We start from the raw sequence: 15,374 nt of genomic DNA, 5'->3' as shown, positions 1-15,374 counted from the left end.
GTTTCATCCATTTGCCAGCCATAGTTGATGGGATTGATTCCGGCCGTTGGATTCGCCTTCGAAGCCGACGTCCACATGAAGGAGACGTAGTGAGCCCTATTGAGATGTTGCAGCAGGGTACGTTTGCAGGGGGTCAAGGAAGCGCAGTTGATCTTCCTCACCTGTTCAGATAACTTTCCCACACCCACCATCTTGAAAAAGGCCTCTGCTCGTGCCTCATTGATGCATTTTGCTTTTTTATTGCCATACACGTGGCAAACGAATCGCTCCAACCCCAGCACATCCATTTCGTCGCCACACAAAGACTGAAGAGCCTTGACATATCCTTTTTTGCATGATTTCAAACGGTTTCTGTTTTCCTTTTCGGTAGAAAGCAGACGTGTAGTCACATCCTGTTAGGGCGTGAAAACCAACGACAGCCTCTGTTGTACCTGCTTCCGTATCCTCCAGTACGTGAGCGATTTCAGACACGTTGATGTAACGGCGATCGTTTCCACTTCCGTAGTCGAGTATTATGTGGTGGTGATGACTGGCAACAGTATCACCCTAACATCCGTGTCCGAGGAACGTACGGTCATGTCACCTGACATCGCCTTTGCAGCACGGTAGGCAATGAGAGTGTCTGCTTCCTCGTGTTGACCCTGATACTGTGGTGGAACGGACACCACCAACAACCCCATGCTGTTCACCTTCAGTTCCATACAGTTTCCCCCGTTTGAGATATACACCGTTTTGCAGTCAATGATCGCAGCATACTACTCGTTCTGGACTTCTTCCATCATTAATTTCAGAAAGGCATTCTTGAAACGATAGTTTTTGAGGAGCTCGCTGCCATTCTCACTGTTATCACAAAATCCTCATCACAGCCACCACCCTGGTTCCTCCTCTCCGGATTCTTTATTGATGGCATAACGTACTTGTCAAGAAGTAAATGCACCTCCATCACGATACCGGCGCTCCTATAAATGTGCACCATTATATCCCTCACTATCGACCGATACGTTGATTGCTTATGGCGAGGCAGAACCTCCTAGAGAATAAGACCGCCATCAACGAGATAAACCGAGGGCCGCACTGAGAGTGAGATGTCCAAGAGTGGTTCTTTCTGTTTTCCTTCCAGAACTTTGGTGAGCACTGACTTGGTCGTCTTCGTCACTGACCCGTCGCTGTGTGCGATTGACAGGGGAATCGACGTAATTGGATGGCTTCGTAGATCTCTGAGATCAATAACTTCTCACACCGCGTCCATCGCTAAGATGTGAGCGAAGGCATCTCTCACACCTTCGGTACCAACCTTATCACATTTGATCGGTTTCCGAGCGTTTTACGATGCAAAGTTTTGAACCTGGTACGCTTCACAGCTTTTAGAAATCTTGACCCGTCTTCTGCGCACTCAAGCAGAAACTCCGATCTTGCCAATTTTCTGCGATGAAGAGTTGTGGTCAGGTACTTGGCTGTCGCTTCGCAGACACTTTTCCCCGAAGCCAAGTTGACGAGGGCCTCTGGTGCGGCGGGACCGAATGGATGGCATGTTTCAATGAACATCTGCTTGAGACGGTCGGCACTTTCTTTGTCCTTCTTCACGCGCTGCTTGCGCAATTGGTTTGCCAGTGTTTCTCCCCTCTGAATAACGCACATTTCTTTCATCTCTGTAATGGCCATGCTGCGCTGTGTAAGGCTCACACACCACTGTCTAAATGCCTTCTCCGAATTTGCGAAGTTGACGACTCCGGTGGCTGCAGATGCGGCATCACGATTTGTGGTCTGCTCAAGGGTTAGGTCGATTGGACTGCGGGAGTATGCCTTATTTGTACGTCTCCTGCTGAAGGCACCAGCTTGTAGTACATCCATTGCAGCTGAACCTAGTTGACTTAGTTTTTCCAAATAGAGTGAACCCCACCGAGCATAATTTGGTCTGTTCAAGGCGAATAACAGATCCGTAAGATGAGGTAGATCTGTCACATATAGGGTGACATTGTTGGTTCATACAGCCCTTTGTAGCTCTCGGTAAATGCAGTTGATGAAGTACACGTACACAGCCCAATATGCCGCTGTCTTGCCAAGTGAGCCGTTCATGGTATCATGAAGAAATTGCTCATAGTCCTTGATGAGCCGCAGGAAATCTTCCTGTGTAGCCAGTTGGGCCAGTTTGTTCGTATCGTCCAAGTCTGTCGATATTATCTCTTGAGATGACTTCTTCATACTGATCACGTCTGTCCGACAGGAATCGTTCATACAGTAACTGCTCCAGCACACCAGCTGTTATCTGGTGAATGCGGGTACATCGGTTATAAAATTTACTCTTCACAAACCCATTCGCCAATGAACCCTCAGCAAGAACATAACCCTCTGTCAACAGATATTCCAAACCGGAATCGGATATATCGGTCCCAACAGCACCAAAAAATGCTAGTACGACATGAAAGTTACCCAGTAAAATGATAAGTTTATCAAACTTGGGTGCACGGAGAGCTTGAATGGTGAACGCCTTCATGGCAATGTTTAGATCGTACGTAACTGGGTGCCACATTTGACCATTCTCTTCAGCCACTTTCAGAGATCGTTCCATGGTAGCCTGAACAACCTTGCCAAGGGTTGGAGACTCATTTATGGGATCCATGTAAGCTATCACTGTCATTGGAAGGTGGTCCTCCACAAACGAGGAATAAAATCCGTTGAACTGAGGGACCGTTTCATGCACGGACTTAATCACCCACAAAATATCCAATGCGTTTGCCTCAATCAATTTATCACTGTCGTTTGAAGTAGTCGCTGCCGAAAGTGAGAATTTGACTGCTCGCAAATTCAAACGGAAAGCAGGACACTCTTTCACAATGCCTTCAAAGGTTCTTCTGGCTCGCCCACTCACAGTTAACGTCTCTCTTGACGGTTCTGCGACTATTTCGGTGTGATGTTCATCTGGAACGTATTGATTCTGGGAAGCTATGCCCACGGTAATGTGCAGACTGTTCTTGCCATCCAGGGTTTCGACGTTCAAGTCAAAGTTGTCCCTGGCAGTTCCTGAAGCAGAAATCAAGAAATGATCGTATCCTAATGCTTGAGCAAAATGGGGGCGTCCTGGGTAATCTTTCCGGGTTTATGCACATTGAACTGATTGTAAGATTCATCATGTTCTCCCTCTCATCCAGCAATTAGTTTTATAGCCACTTCCCAGTTGCGAGTTGTGAGTCGGGCAACAGTCCTGTCGGTGTCTCCTTTTCTCCTGAAGCACAGGTGTACGTGATTTCCGACACGAGTCTTTTGCATTCATCGTCGCTCACACAATGACCAAGTCTGTTCAGTACTGTTATTGCACTCTTGCTTCTGAGCATCGAAGAAAGTCCAATACCTAGCGCTGTGTTTTTCCAAGGTTTTACATTTCCCTGCGATACGGTATAGACTGCATCTGAAGAGAATGCTTCACACTTTTTCCTTAGCGGCTGATGGTGCTTCGGCAACGCCACACAGTAGTGTTTTGTCAGCGGAGGTATTTCTGGGGCGGTTTTCTTCAGAGAATCAACGGTTGTAGGGCTCGGAATTTAGGTCTTCTCCGATTGCAACATCATTGCACTCGATCGTACCTCCTGTTAATCCGCAGTGGTATTTTTCAAAGCCACTACAGCATCATCAAAACTGAGAGGTGGCTGGTAAATGAAATTACCGGTCTTGTTCGACTCCTTGCCATAGCACAGTGTCCTTGTAGGCTTTTTAAATTTTATCCAGCAACTTCTGTGTGGTGCATCCTTCTATATCCCCAGAAATCCCACCACTGGCCAGGAATTCTGATTTGTAGAACTCCATTACAGATGCAACTGTGACTGGAATACGTTTTGCCACTACTTGGGAGTCTATGAATCCCTGTATCGCTTCGAATGCTACCCCGTGAACAGCTGAGGGTGCAACAAAATCATATCCGCAACTTGCAGCTTCAGCAACGTTACTTCGAAGGAATTTCAAGCGACAAGTATTGTGGTACATGCCCTCAGGAGCCACTAGGTCGTCCGTTCCTCGAGCAAGCGCCAGAATTTTCTAACTCGAAGTAGAATTTGGGTTCGCTCTAGCACATGCCACAACTGATTTGCTACCATTCATAGATAGCATCAGGTTCAGTGGTTCAAACGATTTTCCACATTTGGATCGTTTCTTTTCTTTTGAACAGAAAACGCAGCGTTTGTCAACTATGACACCTCGAGGGCTCGATTTGAAAAAGCCTTTTTCTATCTTTCTTTTCTACAGGTGGTCCACTCTTATGGTCAGCTCCAAGTGGCCCATGATGTCACGGAGGATCCTTCTGCACCTTCTAGCCTTATAGAAAAGCCCCCTCTCTACCCCCCTAACCGGCCCACCAACACCCTACCCCTCTGTAGAACAGTGGATACGTTTCAACAATTATGACTTAGGCATAGGTCCTGAGGAAGCAACGTTTCCTTCCAAAAGCGGCTCTCACAAAGTTACTTTATGCACAAAAGGATATATATGTATATTGTTGTGGTTGACGAAATTCACAAACCACCATTCAGGTCCCTTAGGTGAGATATCTCTGTAAGTATATGTGTAGTTAGGCCCAAACCCGTTGTTTCGAGGGAATAAATGTCATTCAGTCGGGCTGCGACTCTTTAGGATAGCCGTTTTTCTTTTACTATCTTTATTTTGGACCAGCCGCCATTACTACCACCACCAACCACATCTCAACAGCCATCACAACAACAACCACCAACCACAACGCCGCTTCACAACAACAACCACCAACCACAACGCCGCTTCACAACAACAACCACCAACCACAACTCCGCTTCACAACAACAACCACCAACCACAACGCCGCTTCACAACAACAACCACCAACCACAACGCCGCTTCACAACAACCACCAACCACATCGCCGCTTCACAACAACCACCACCCACAACGCCGCTTCACAACAACCACCACCATCCACAACGCCGCTTCGCAACAACCACCAACCACAACGCCGCTTCGCAACAACCACCAACCACAACGCCGCTTCACAACAACCACCAACCACAACGCCGCTTCACAACAACCACCAACCACAACGCCGCTTCACAACAACAACCACCAACCACAACAACAGCCACGACCTTTACCGTCACAACTCGCCACCATCGCACCCCCACCATTCTCGCGCCACTCGTGGGCACCGATACTGGACTCGTGCAGGGCGCGCACCGAGCAGCGTATTCAAAAACATCACAGACTTTCCGCAGAAAAACGGATCAAAAACGACTCACGCCCACTTTTGTTCCGTCCAATCGGCGAGCTGGGGCGAATTGGCCCCGCCTCCAGGGCGTTGGAGTGAGGACGCTATATGCAAATTCATGGATCAAAAAGCATTCACGCCCACTTTTCCTCGGTCCAATGGGGAGCCAGTTAGAAAGGTGAAGGGTCGGAGGCAAAGGGTCAAGGGTGAAAGAGCGGAGCCACAGGGCTTATATAAACGGCTGCGTTCGTCAGTAAAGGCAGTTGTGCGGAGTTCAAGAGAGTCGTCGGTGGAGCTGGAAAGAAGTGGGAGAACTCAAGAGTGAAGAGTTGGGACGAGCCAAGAGAGGAGACGGAGAGGGCGAGTAGACGGAGCTGTGGAGAGGTGACGGCGGCGAAGGCGGACGAGGGGGTGCTCGCGTCGGTGCCGGGAGCTGCACAGGGAGAGGCCAGCAACGCGACCGAGGTCGAGGAGGAGACGCTCGTCGCGGGACCCGAGACAGGGTGATATCCTCCCCCCCGAGCATCAACAACCCCCTCCTGTTTCCCCCCGCGCTGAGATTGTGCGACAAGGGGGCCCCTTTCCCACCCCCTACCAGACACTGTCCGCGAGGCCCGCGGAGTTGAGGCACCACCGCCACTTCGCGTCTCATCATCAGACGGGTAGGCCCGACCCGGTCTCGGCCCCAGGCCCGCCTCATCCTTGAGGGTGGTTCTTTTTCTTTTGCTTTGGGAATATGTGTTGTCGGCGCCGTCTGTGAAGTAAAATTGTATGTGTTGCCGTGTGCCCGGTAGTCGGATAGATCTGCATTGTTGCATTTGCTTTTTGTGTAATATTGCATTGTCTTCTTCTTTTACATGTGCTTTTGGTGGAATTGTATATGTGTGCTTTCCGTTCATCGCGAAATAAATGTGCTTCATGTTGAACTGTTTTCCCCCTTCGCTTCGTCTTTTCTTTCATTGAATCTCCATCTTGCTTCACGTAAAGGGTTGGTCGTGGGCTAAAACGCCCGATAATTAATCGAACCGTCGAGGCCGACGAATAACACCGCTCGGTTATCCCGATAGTACGGAACGGGTCGCTTAAAGTGGTCCGTGTCCGAAGTCGACCTGCGGCGAGGTGCGATCGCCCGGTCTACCCTCCGTGTGGGTACTTAGGTAGGTCGAATTTGGCGAGCAACCCTATCCCACGCGGGGGCCGATTGGCACGATCGTGGTGAGACCGAAAGGTCCACCCGTGACTAGTTCCCGGCGTTAGTCCGAGAGGGTCACGACTGGATTGTCCGTCCGGTGGGCGACGTGCCGCGATTCGAGTTACGTGGCCGTCCGCACGCCGGCGGGCGCGAATCCGCAACAATATATTTAACTAACATGGATTTGTTACGAACAACAAGTAAGAATATTTTGGCTAACTATTGTTCTTTACGAACATGTTTGGTTAACTGCAAGCCAGAATACAAAATTCCAGAGTAAAATAAGAAAGTACAAAATTCCAGAGTAAAATAAGAAAGTACAAAATCCCAGAGTATTTGCCAACAAGGCAGTGGTTATATAGTATTTCTTCCCATGTCCTCCATTGGCGCAAGCAATTCGAGGCACTCATCCAATGTGAGATTGAGCAGTGGGTCAACAGTCCCATTAAGTTCACAGTATATTTCAGGTTCTATGGGTTGGGGAGAGAAAGGGAAGTGAATTATCGGGGAGGGTAAAGACGGTGGAGGTGCTGGCAGTGGCTCGACCACGGCAATCACAGCAGGCCTTCCCAGGTCCGTCTTAGTTTTTGTTGTCTTCTTTGCTGTGGAGGAACATCGTCTCACGCACTCCCTGATTTAGACCTTTTAATACAAGTGATGACAACGATCACGGCTATGAAGATCATGAGCCCGATGAACAACCAATGGATTATCCAAGCTCCCCAACTGCCAAATATTCCCATCAACCAAGATCCCATTGACCATCCCTTGTTAAAATTATGATATTTTGCACCTTCGGCCTTTATTTTGTTGGCCAAATTGTCGATTTCTTCTAAATTATCTGGGATGTATATGCAGCACTCTGCCCCGATGACCGAACAAGTCCCTCCCTTTTCTGCCAGCAGCATATCCAGGGCGATACGGTTTTGCATAACGGTTGTCCGTATAGCTACCAGCTCGGCACTTGTTTTATGGAATCCTTCGCTGGTGGTGTTTGCCAGTTTCTCCAATGATGCTGCCAAATTAATCATTTCCCTTGCACTTTTGCCAGCTCCATTAAAAAGGAAATGCAATCATAAAAAACCTCTCAACTTCTGAAATGGCTCTTTTCGATCTGGCCTGTGGCATAAATGGCGATTGGTCAGTGATCCGAATCCGGGGTAGTACAAATCCCAAATAGCACGACCCTGTCCATCCCACCGGTAGCCATGAGTACGCCTTATATCCACACACAAAATATGTACCATTCAGGGGTGCCTGTGGTTCGACGAGGTTATTTTCCTCTATATTTACAGGTATGGTTGTCCCATTTATTCGTCCTTCATTGGTGACTGCCTCATTACCATGTCTAGCATAATGTTGGCATGTTGATTCTCCTAAGTAGGGTCTGCTGCCCTGTCTTCTAACGAGGCAAATTAGTCCAATTTGTTTGTGCATGAGTTGAAAATGTGGAGCGTACTTTTCTAATTCTTCCCCCTTCTTCAATCCGTCAAGGTTTGTTATTTTTATTGCTCTCACCGGGCCCTGTATCACGACTCTCCGTTCAATAGTTCTGTACTTAGGGTAATACCATTGCTCAAAGTTTGTACAATTGTATCCCCCCCTCTTCCCAGTTACTCCTTATTTCCGCTATTCTTTCTTTCACTGATGCTGGTGTCTTCTCTACTTTAGTTAAAATTGGCCTATCTTGCCTACGGACTAAGTACCCACACATGTCCTCCCCCTGGAGTGGAACTGCATACAAGGATAATCCGTGTTTTGAGGAGTGTGGGAGGTGGGAGGATACCCAACATTCCCTTTTGTTCATTGTCCTAGCGTACTGTAGGGATAGTGCCAAGTAGGTGTTCAGTGGATGGTCGGTCAATTCTTTATGTAGGGTTATTCCTCGTCTCTTTCTTTTACCACCCCTTAAGTCTCCCTGATCTAATCCCTTACTCCTTTTTCCCATTATTGTAGTTCTCACATTATTAGTGATTCCTTCATCATCACGTTTACAGTCGGCATTGCGAATTACCCATATGCGAACTAGTGCACAAAGAATCGCGGTCGTGGTAAGATAGGTGTTGTTCATGTTGTCCCTGTCTCTGCTGGTATTGCAAGCTTACAATGTGTGGCGTGTATCCCAGCTGTCTTACCTTCGCACTTTACCACAGTCGGAGTGGTCAGCAGTACCTGAAATGGTCCTTTCCACCGAGGTTCCAAGGCTGTTTTCCTTGTGAAGTGTTTTATCAGTACGTAGTCTCCTGGCTGGAAGGCGTGGTACGGCTCGTCCACTGGTTCGGGTAGGGCCTCTTTTACCCTTGTGTGTATCGCCCTTGCGATCCTGCAGAGCTGTTTACAAAATGTCAGCAAGTTCTCGTCCATCATTGTAATATTCAGCTTATCCATGTTTGTGGGGGCAGTCACGGGCAGCCGCATCGGCCTTCCCATTAGTATTTCATGAGGGGATAATCCTGTTTTCTGGTTTACTGTAGATCGCATGCTCATTAGTGCCAAGGGTAATGCATCTGGCCATTTTAACCCCGTTTCCATTATTATTTTTGCCAATTTGTTCTTTAAGATTCCGTTCTGCCGTTCTACAGCACCTGCTGACTGTGGGTGGTAAACACAATGAAATGCTTGTTTAATTCCCAGTGCTTTACATGCTGCCTGTGTCACTTCCCCCGTGAAGTGTCCCCCCTGATCGTGGGACACCTTATAAGGGATGCCAAATCGGCAGAAAAAGTTTTTTTAGCAGGTGCTTTACCACGGTAGCGGCATCAGCCTTTGCACATGGGTATGCCTCTACCCACTTGGTGAACATGTCTACCACGACCAAAACATTGCTGAACCCGCATGATGGAGGCATTTTTACGAAATATATTTGTAGGTGCACGAACGGCCCCCAAGGGGCTGGGTGAGCTCGCAGTTCCCGTGTTTTTCCCTCTTTCTGTTGGTTATGCTGTTGACATACCTGGCAGCTTTTACAAACCCCTTCTGCTATTTTCCCAATTCCTGGTGCATACCAGGATTATTGTACCTGTCTCACAGTCCCCCTCTTGCACACATGTCCATGCGTGCAAGCCATGGTAGGATCTCAGTAGGCGCTATGACCTTCCCTTTGTTTGACCATAGTCCGTCTTCATCCACTGTTCCTCCTGCAACTTGCCATTTGTTTCGATCATTTAGCGATGCTGCAGTTTGAATTGCAATAATATCTGACAAGCTATACTGATGCAGCTTAATTTGTTCCGTTGGTAGTCGCGCTGGCATTACCGATGGGATAGGCAGGCCAGCCGCCTCCTTTGCAGCTTTATCCACCTTGTCATTTCCTTTGTCTATATCCGTAGTCAGTTTCTGGTGTGCGCGGCATTTGATAACCGCAACTTCCGCTGGCGCCGAAATACTTTTTAACAGCTCAGAAACTAACTCACCATTTTTATGGATGTTCCAGCAGAGGTGAGAAACCCTCGCATTTTCCACATTGCACCTTTGTCATGTACTACACCAAAAGCATAATTAGAGTCAGTGTATATATTTACCGAGATATCGGCAGATAATTCACATGCCTTTATAAGGGCACACAACTCCGCCTGCTGGACAGAAAAATGTGAAGGCAGGCGTATCGCTTCAATAACTTCACTGTCGGTGCACACGGCGTATCCTGTATGCCCCGAGCCGTCTTGGCCTCGATAGGCCGAACCATCGACAAACAAGGTGAGGTCCGGGTGTTCTAAGGGTTGATCCTTTAGATCCGGGCGCACGGTGGATACTTCTTATATTGCCTCTGTGCAATCGTGAGGATCGCCGTCTTCTTCCGTTGGCAGCAAAGAAGCAGGATTAAGAACATTGCATCTCTCAACCTGCAGGTTCGGCTGGTGTAGGAGAGTCGTCTCATACTGCATCAGGCGCGTGTTGGTTAAATGTTGTGTTTGCTTTTGGGTTAATAAAGCCGCAACGCAGTGAGGTACCTTTAGAGTAAGAGGGTGACCCATTACGATCTCCGCCGTGCGCTTAACTGCGTAGCTGGCTGCGGCCACTGCTTGCAAACAAAGGGGTAGGCCGCGTTCGACTGGGTCCAGCCTTCGGCTGAAATATGCAATTGGTCGCTGGCGGTCGCCGTGGGATTGTGTCAGCACAGCCTGCGCAAATCCTTTAGTTTCGTGAGAATAAAGAAAAAATGGCTTCTCATAGTCTGGTTGGCCCAAGGCTGGTGCCGTCGAGAGTGCTGTTTTTAGTTGGGTAAAACATTCCCCCATCTTCTCAGTCCACTCGATTACATTGGGCTGGTTTTTGCCCACGACAACATACAGTTCCTTAGTCAGGATTGCATAATCGACGACCCACTGTCTACAGTAGGTTGCCATACCTAGGAATCGCATCATCTCTTTCTTTGTGCGAGGGTGGAGCACTTCCGCAATTGAAGTTATCCTTCCCTTGTCCAATTCCCTCTTTCCATGTGAAATGTGGTGTCCCAGATACTTAACCCTTTCCTGCACTAATTGCAGCTTGTCCTTATTTACCTTGTGGCCTTTCCTTGCCAATGCCTGTAGCAGCTGCAGCGTATCTGTTTCACACGCTGCTTTGTTTGGGGAGCAAATTAGCAAGTCATCCACATACTGTAGCAGCACCGATTTACCCTCAAGGACAATATCTTCCAAATCTTTATGCAAAGCACGTGAAAACAAAGTGGGACTATCAGCAAACCCCTGTGGCAACACCGTCCATGTATATTGACTGCCCTTGTATGTGAAGGCAAACAAAAACTGCAATTCCTTATCAATGGGTACGGAGAAAAATGCAGAACATAAATCAATGACAGTAAAATGGGTGGAGCTTGCAGGTATAGACGTTATCAACCCCTCTGCACTTGGTACCACGGGGTGGATACTTTGAATCACCTCATTTACTTCCCGTAAGTCCTGGACAAATCTCCACTTATTCTTCTGTGGCTTTTTCACTGGCAGTATAGGCGTGTTACATGGGCTTGAAACTTCTACAATTATACCTTGTTCCTTCAAGGATTCAATTACTGGTGCTATCCCGGCCTCAGCCTCTTTTCGGAGAGGGTATTGACGCACATTCGGCCAAGGAATTCCAGATTTGAGTTTAACCACTAGGGGCGTTGCCCCGATGATACGGCCTACATCATTGTCATATCGGGTCCACAGTTCTTGCGGGACTTTTTCTATCAAACTTTCTTTGTTTCCTGTTTCATTTGCCATTTCCATCATCATCTCGCCCTTAGGTGGTAGATTAACCTCCTCCACCAATCCTCGTAATATCTGTTCCTGAAAATCACAAATCCACCCTTCATCATTCGCTAGCTTATGCACTTGCCAATGCAACACTGTTGTCGTGCAGGTCAATACTGCCCCCTGCAGGCGATGAACCATTAAACCCAAATCCTTCGGGTGATACCCCCTTGCCGTAGTTATTGTTACATGCGAGGTCACTCCCGGCGGGTATTTTATCAATTGCCTTTGGGTTTCCGTGAGCTTAACCTCCATTGCAACACCTTCCTTACCAATCATCAAACGGCAAATCAGTAAATCATTGTGTGTTTCCAGATGCGGAGCAATTTTCTCTGCAAATTCAACATCATTTCCATTCGCATCATAATAGATTGTACAATGTGGGGGATCATAGTAGGTGTGTGCCATTACTTGTGCATTGTCTAACCACATTTGCATTTCCTTACTTTCGGCTAAGATTGCATTTAAACATATCAAAACATCACTAATCGGCTTTCTTGGCAGCCTCCAGCAATAGGCAACTGGGTGCGGTGTCATCAAAATCATCATTGCTGAATGTGTTTTATCCCGGGGAATATCGACAAAAACCCCTTTGTTTGTGCATGCTATCGTACATCCCAACTTACACAACAAGTCCCTGCCTAACAGATTCACCGGTGTAGTGGTTGTGAGAAGGAAAGCGTGTTTTTCCTGCAAAGGTCCACATCTTACTGGTAATTGTGTCGTTGCACTTAATGTCTGTATCTTGCCCCCTAACCCTACGACTTGTACATTAGCATTGGATTTTTCAACCCCTGGCAGCTCTTTGTCTGCAATAGTAGAGTGAGTGGCTCCCGTGTCAACTAAAAAGGAAAGTTTCTTACCTGAGACATCCAGAATGTAGGTCGGCTCTTCTGTTGGTGTTAATGTCAGCATCGCTCCTTCCACCACGAGGCCACCCGCGGTCTGTCAATATGACCTACCATCCTGCGGTTGGTTTGGTCCTCCTTCCTGCTGGAACCCCGATCGTCGTCTTTGGGGGCAATCTCTTTTCCAATGTCCTGGTTGTCCGCACTGGAAACATACTTGCGGCGCTGTTGGTTGTACCTGCCGTTGGCCTGCTGCAGTTCTTGAGCGGGTCTGTGGTGGCGCTTGTGTCCAATTTTTGTTTCTTCCACTCCCTCTCTTGGGCCGTTCGTCCTGTGCTGCTGGTGGGGTTCTTTGCAGAACTCTCCTGAGTCATCCCCATTGTCTGGCTGCTTCCTCTTCCGAGTCTGTGTCATCTTCCTCCAGCTCCCACTTTCTCCAATCCTTATCATTTCTTTTTTTCTACTGCTTTGTCTAACAACACCATCTGCAACATTTTGTCTTTAATTTTTGCCTTTGCGTTCTCCCCTTCTTCCGCTCGGTCCATACATTGATCAGCCGCTATACAAATCTGACTTGCCTCTTTGCCCTGCCAACCTAACAGTACATACTTTAATTGCTTCCTAATTTGAGGTCTGAGCCCTTCCATTACGAAGTTTGTCAATGTTCGCTGCGGTATGTCTCCCTCAACTTGAAAACCCCCATATTGTAAGAGTGTTTGTATTAATCTATCCATGAATTCGGATGCCCGTTCCCCTTGACGTTGCTTTGTTTCATAAATCTTGTCCCAATCTAGTGCTGGCGGTCGCAACGCTGTTTCAATCTCATCATACAGGCGCCGTCGCTTACTTTGCCGATCTGCGTTGGTGCATTCTGCTGGTTCGTTCGCTGCCCACTCAGCACCTTCCCAAGCTTTCTTCCACACATATGGAGACAACACGGCTTGACATAACACCCCAATGTCGTTATGCGTGCAGCGGTGTGCCTCAACCCACTGCGATATTAATTCCTTTATTGCTCCTGCATTTCTTCCCTGATCTAACACTCTTTCCTTCATTGATCTTAATTCGCTTTCTTTAAACGGTCGGTACACTGACTGAGCTGGCTGGGGCTGTAATCCTGACACATCCGGCGTTACCTCTTGAACCGGGAAGGCAGAGGCTGTGGCCATCAACCCCGTACCTTCCAGGTTCGGATACAAACTTGGTGTGTTATTAACATATGCAGATGGATTACTTGCATTACTTCCCTGAGCTTCCCGCCCTTGTACCACCATTTCGGAGGCAGTTACAGGGGCGGGAGTAATCTCAATCCCTTGTTGTGGCAATTCTTTAACCTGTGTTTCTAATTCCAACAGTTTCCGCTTTACCAAATTTCTAGCCACTTCACTTACTTGGAGGACCTCTTCCTCCCATAATTTGCAAGCTTCACGGTCTGGCTCTGGTTCTAACTTATCACTTGTCCGTTGTTCTAATCGGCATGACAAGTTATCTATAATTTCTGCTCTTAAGGAACCCCATCTCGGGAATGGGTGTGCGTCCTTTTTTGTCCACTCATACCACAATGCCAATTGAGTACATGACTTAACTCCATATTTTTCATACATCATTCCCGCCACGGTATTCGTGGGTGGTGCATTTTTATCCGACTTTGGTTTCACAAGCTTATTCCCCATTTTCTCTTGGTCCTTCCTAGAGTATTTCTTGGGTCGGGACAGTGTTTCCCACCTGGGGGTGATCTCGGGCTGGGTTGGGCGTCTTTCACCTTTCCACGGACCCTCACACTCCCTGGCACACCTCCCGCACACTCAATCTCTCAACGGAATCTCCCGTTTGGACCCTGTCCCGAGATGTTCTTGGGTTGCCCCTTCTTGGGTTTCCCTCAACCTCGCAATGGACCCTTAACCCTTCCCGGGGTAACCCCTTTTGATGTGTAAAAAAGCTCCTTCTTCCCCTTGTTCTTTTAAGATAAGGACAGATCACAAAGAGCAGCGAACTTGCATGCCCTGGTGCGAGAAAAGAGGCAGTTCTTCTTACCTTATCTTTAAGCCGGCCGGCTTCTGTCCTCCTTTGTCTCACCAGGGCAGTCTCGCCTTCCTCCTTGGTCTGTCTTATCCTGCCGACTACGCCAAATGTTGAGACCACGTTGCACCGCTGATTGAGATCGAGCGCTGTCCACACGTATGGTCTTGGTAGAAAAGAGCTTTAATTCACACCAAACATGTATACATGGAGAGATATAGAGAGACACAGAATACCCACAGTAGTCCAGCTCAATCTAACTCTGCGAGCTTGGCAGTCTGGCTTGCCTTATATACAATTTGTCCTGCCCCTTGTGGGACCATCTGGTTTCAAGATTGGCCCAGCTCCCATCACTGCTTTCTATTGAGACTTTGTTTCCCAAAGATCAATTTCCTCCAAGGGTTAAAAGCCAGGTGCTGATTTCCTCCCTTTGCGCTCTAAAAGCCATCTGGTTTGGTCATTATCCGGCCAGGGAGCCAGGAAGACTGATTACTTTTTAAGAGCCTTTACCTTCCTTTCCTTATTCCACTCCTTGGAAAGTGGAAGCAGCTGTTGTGCTGTGTCAAATGGCACTGATTTACGATCAAGTTTCCTTCGGCTCGAGGCTTGTTTATGACCAAGCTTCCTTGGCTCAAGGTTGATTTATGATCGAGCTTCTCTTGGCTCAAGGTTTTTACAAGGGTAATAAAAGCCAGTTGCTCAGCCATGTCACAAAGAAAGAGACTACATGCTTTGGCTTTTAACACAGCCAAGAACTGCAGCTGTTAAGAGTGCTCTATAATGAATGCCTTTGGCTCTTTCTTTTACTTTTGATTGTTAAAAAGTAATTCTGCTAACAAATGGCTATTCTCAGCTTGGGA

General features: G+C 47.8%; 1 protein-coding gene and 1 pseudogene across 6 annotated transcripts in view; one reads left to right on the top strand and one right to left on the bottom strand.

The window, feature by feature from the left end:
• Nucleotides 1-15,374, top strand: part of SCAPER (S-phase cyclin A associated protein in the ER) — a 631,592-nt gene that overhangs the window by 6,234 nt on the left and 609,984 nt on the right. The gene's annotated exons all lie outside the window — the stretch shown is intronic.
• LOC147020706 (uncharacterized) lies at nt 2,895-8,220 on the bottom strand (annotated as a pseudogene).

The sequence above is a fragment of the Eptatretus burgeri genome, chromosome 9, assembly GCF_056783735.1.
Source record: "Eptatretus burgeri isolate ZD-2024b chromosome 9, Ebu_testis_v1, whole genome shotgun sequence".
Lineage (NCBI taxonomy): Eukaryota > Metazoa > Chordata > Myxini > Myxiniformes > Myxinidae > Eptatretus > Eptatretus burgeri.
The sequence above is the reverse complement of the archived record's forward strand: the minus strand, read 5'-3'. Positions and strand labels throughout refer to the sequence as shown.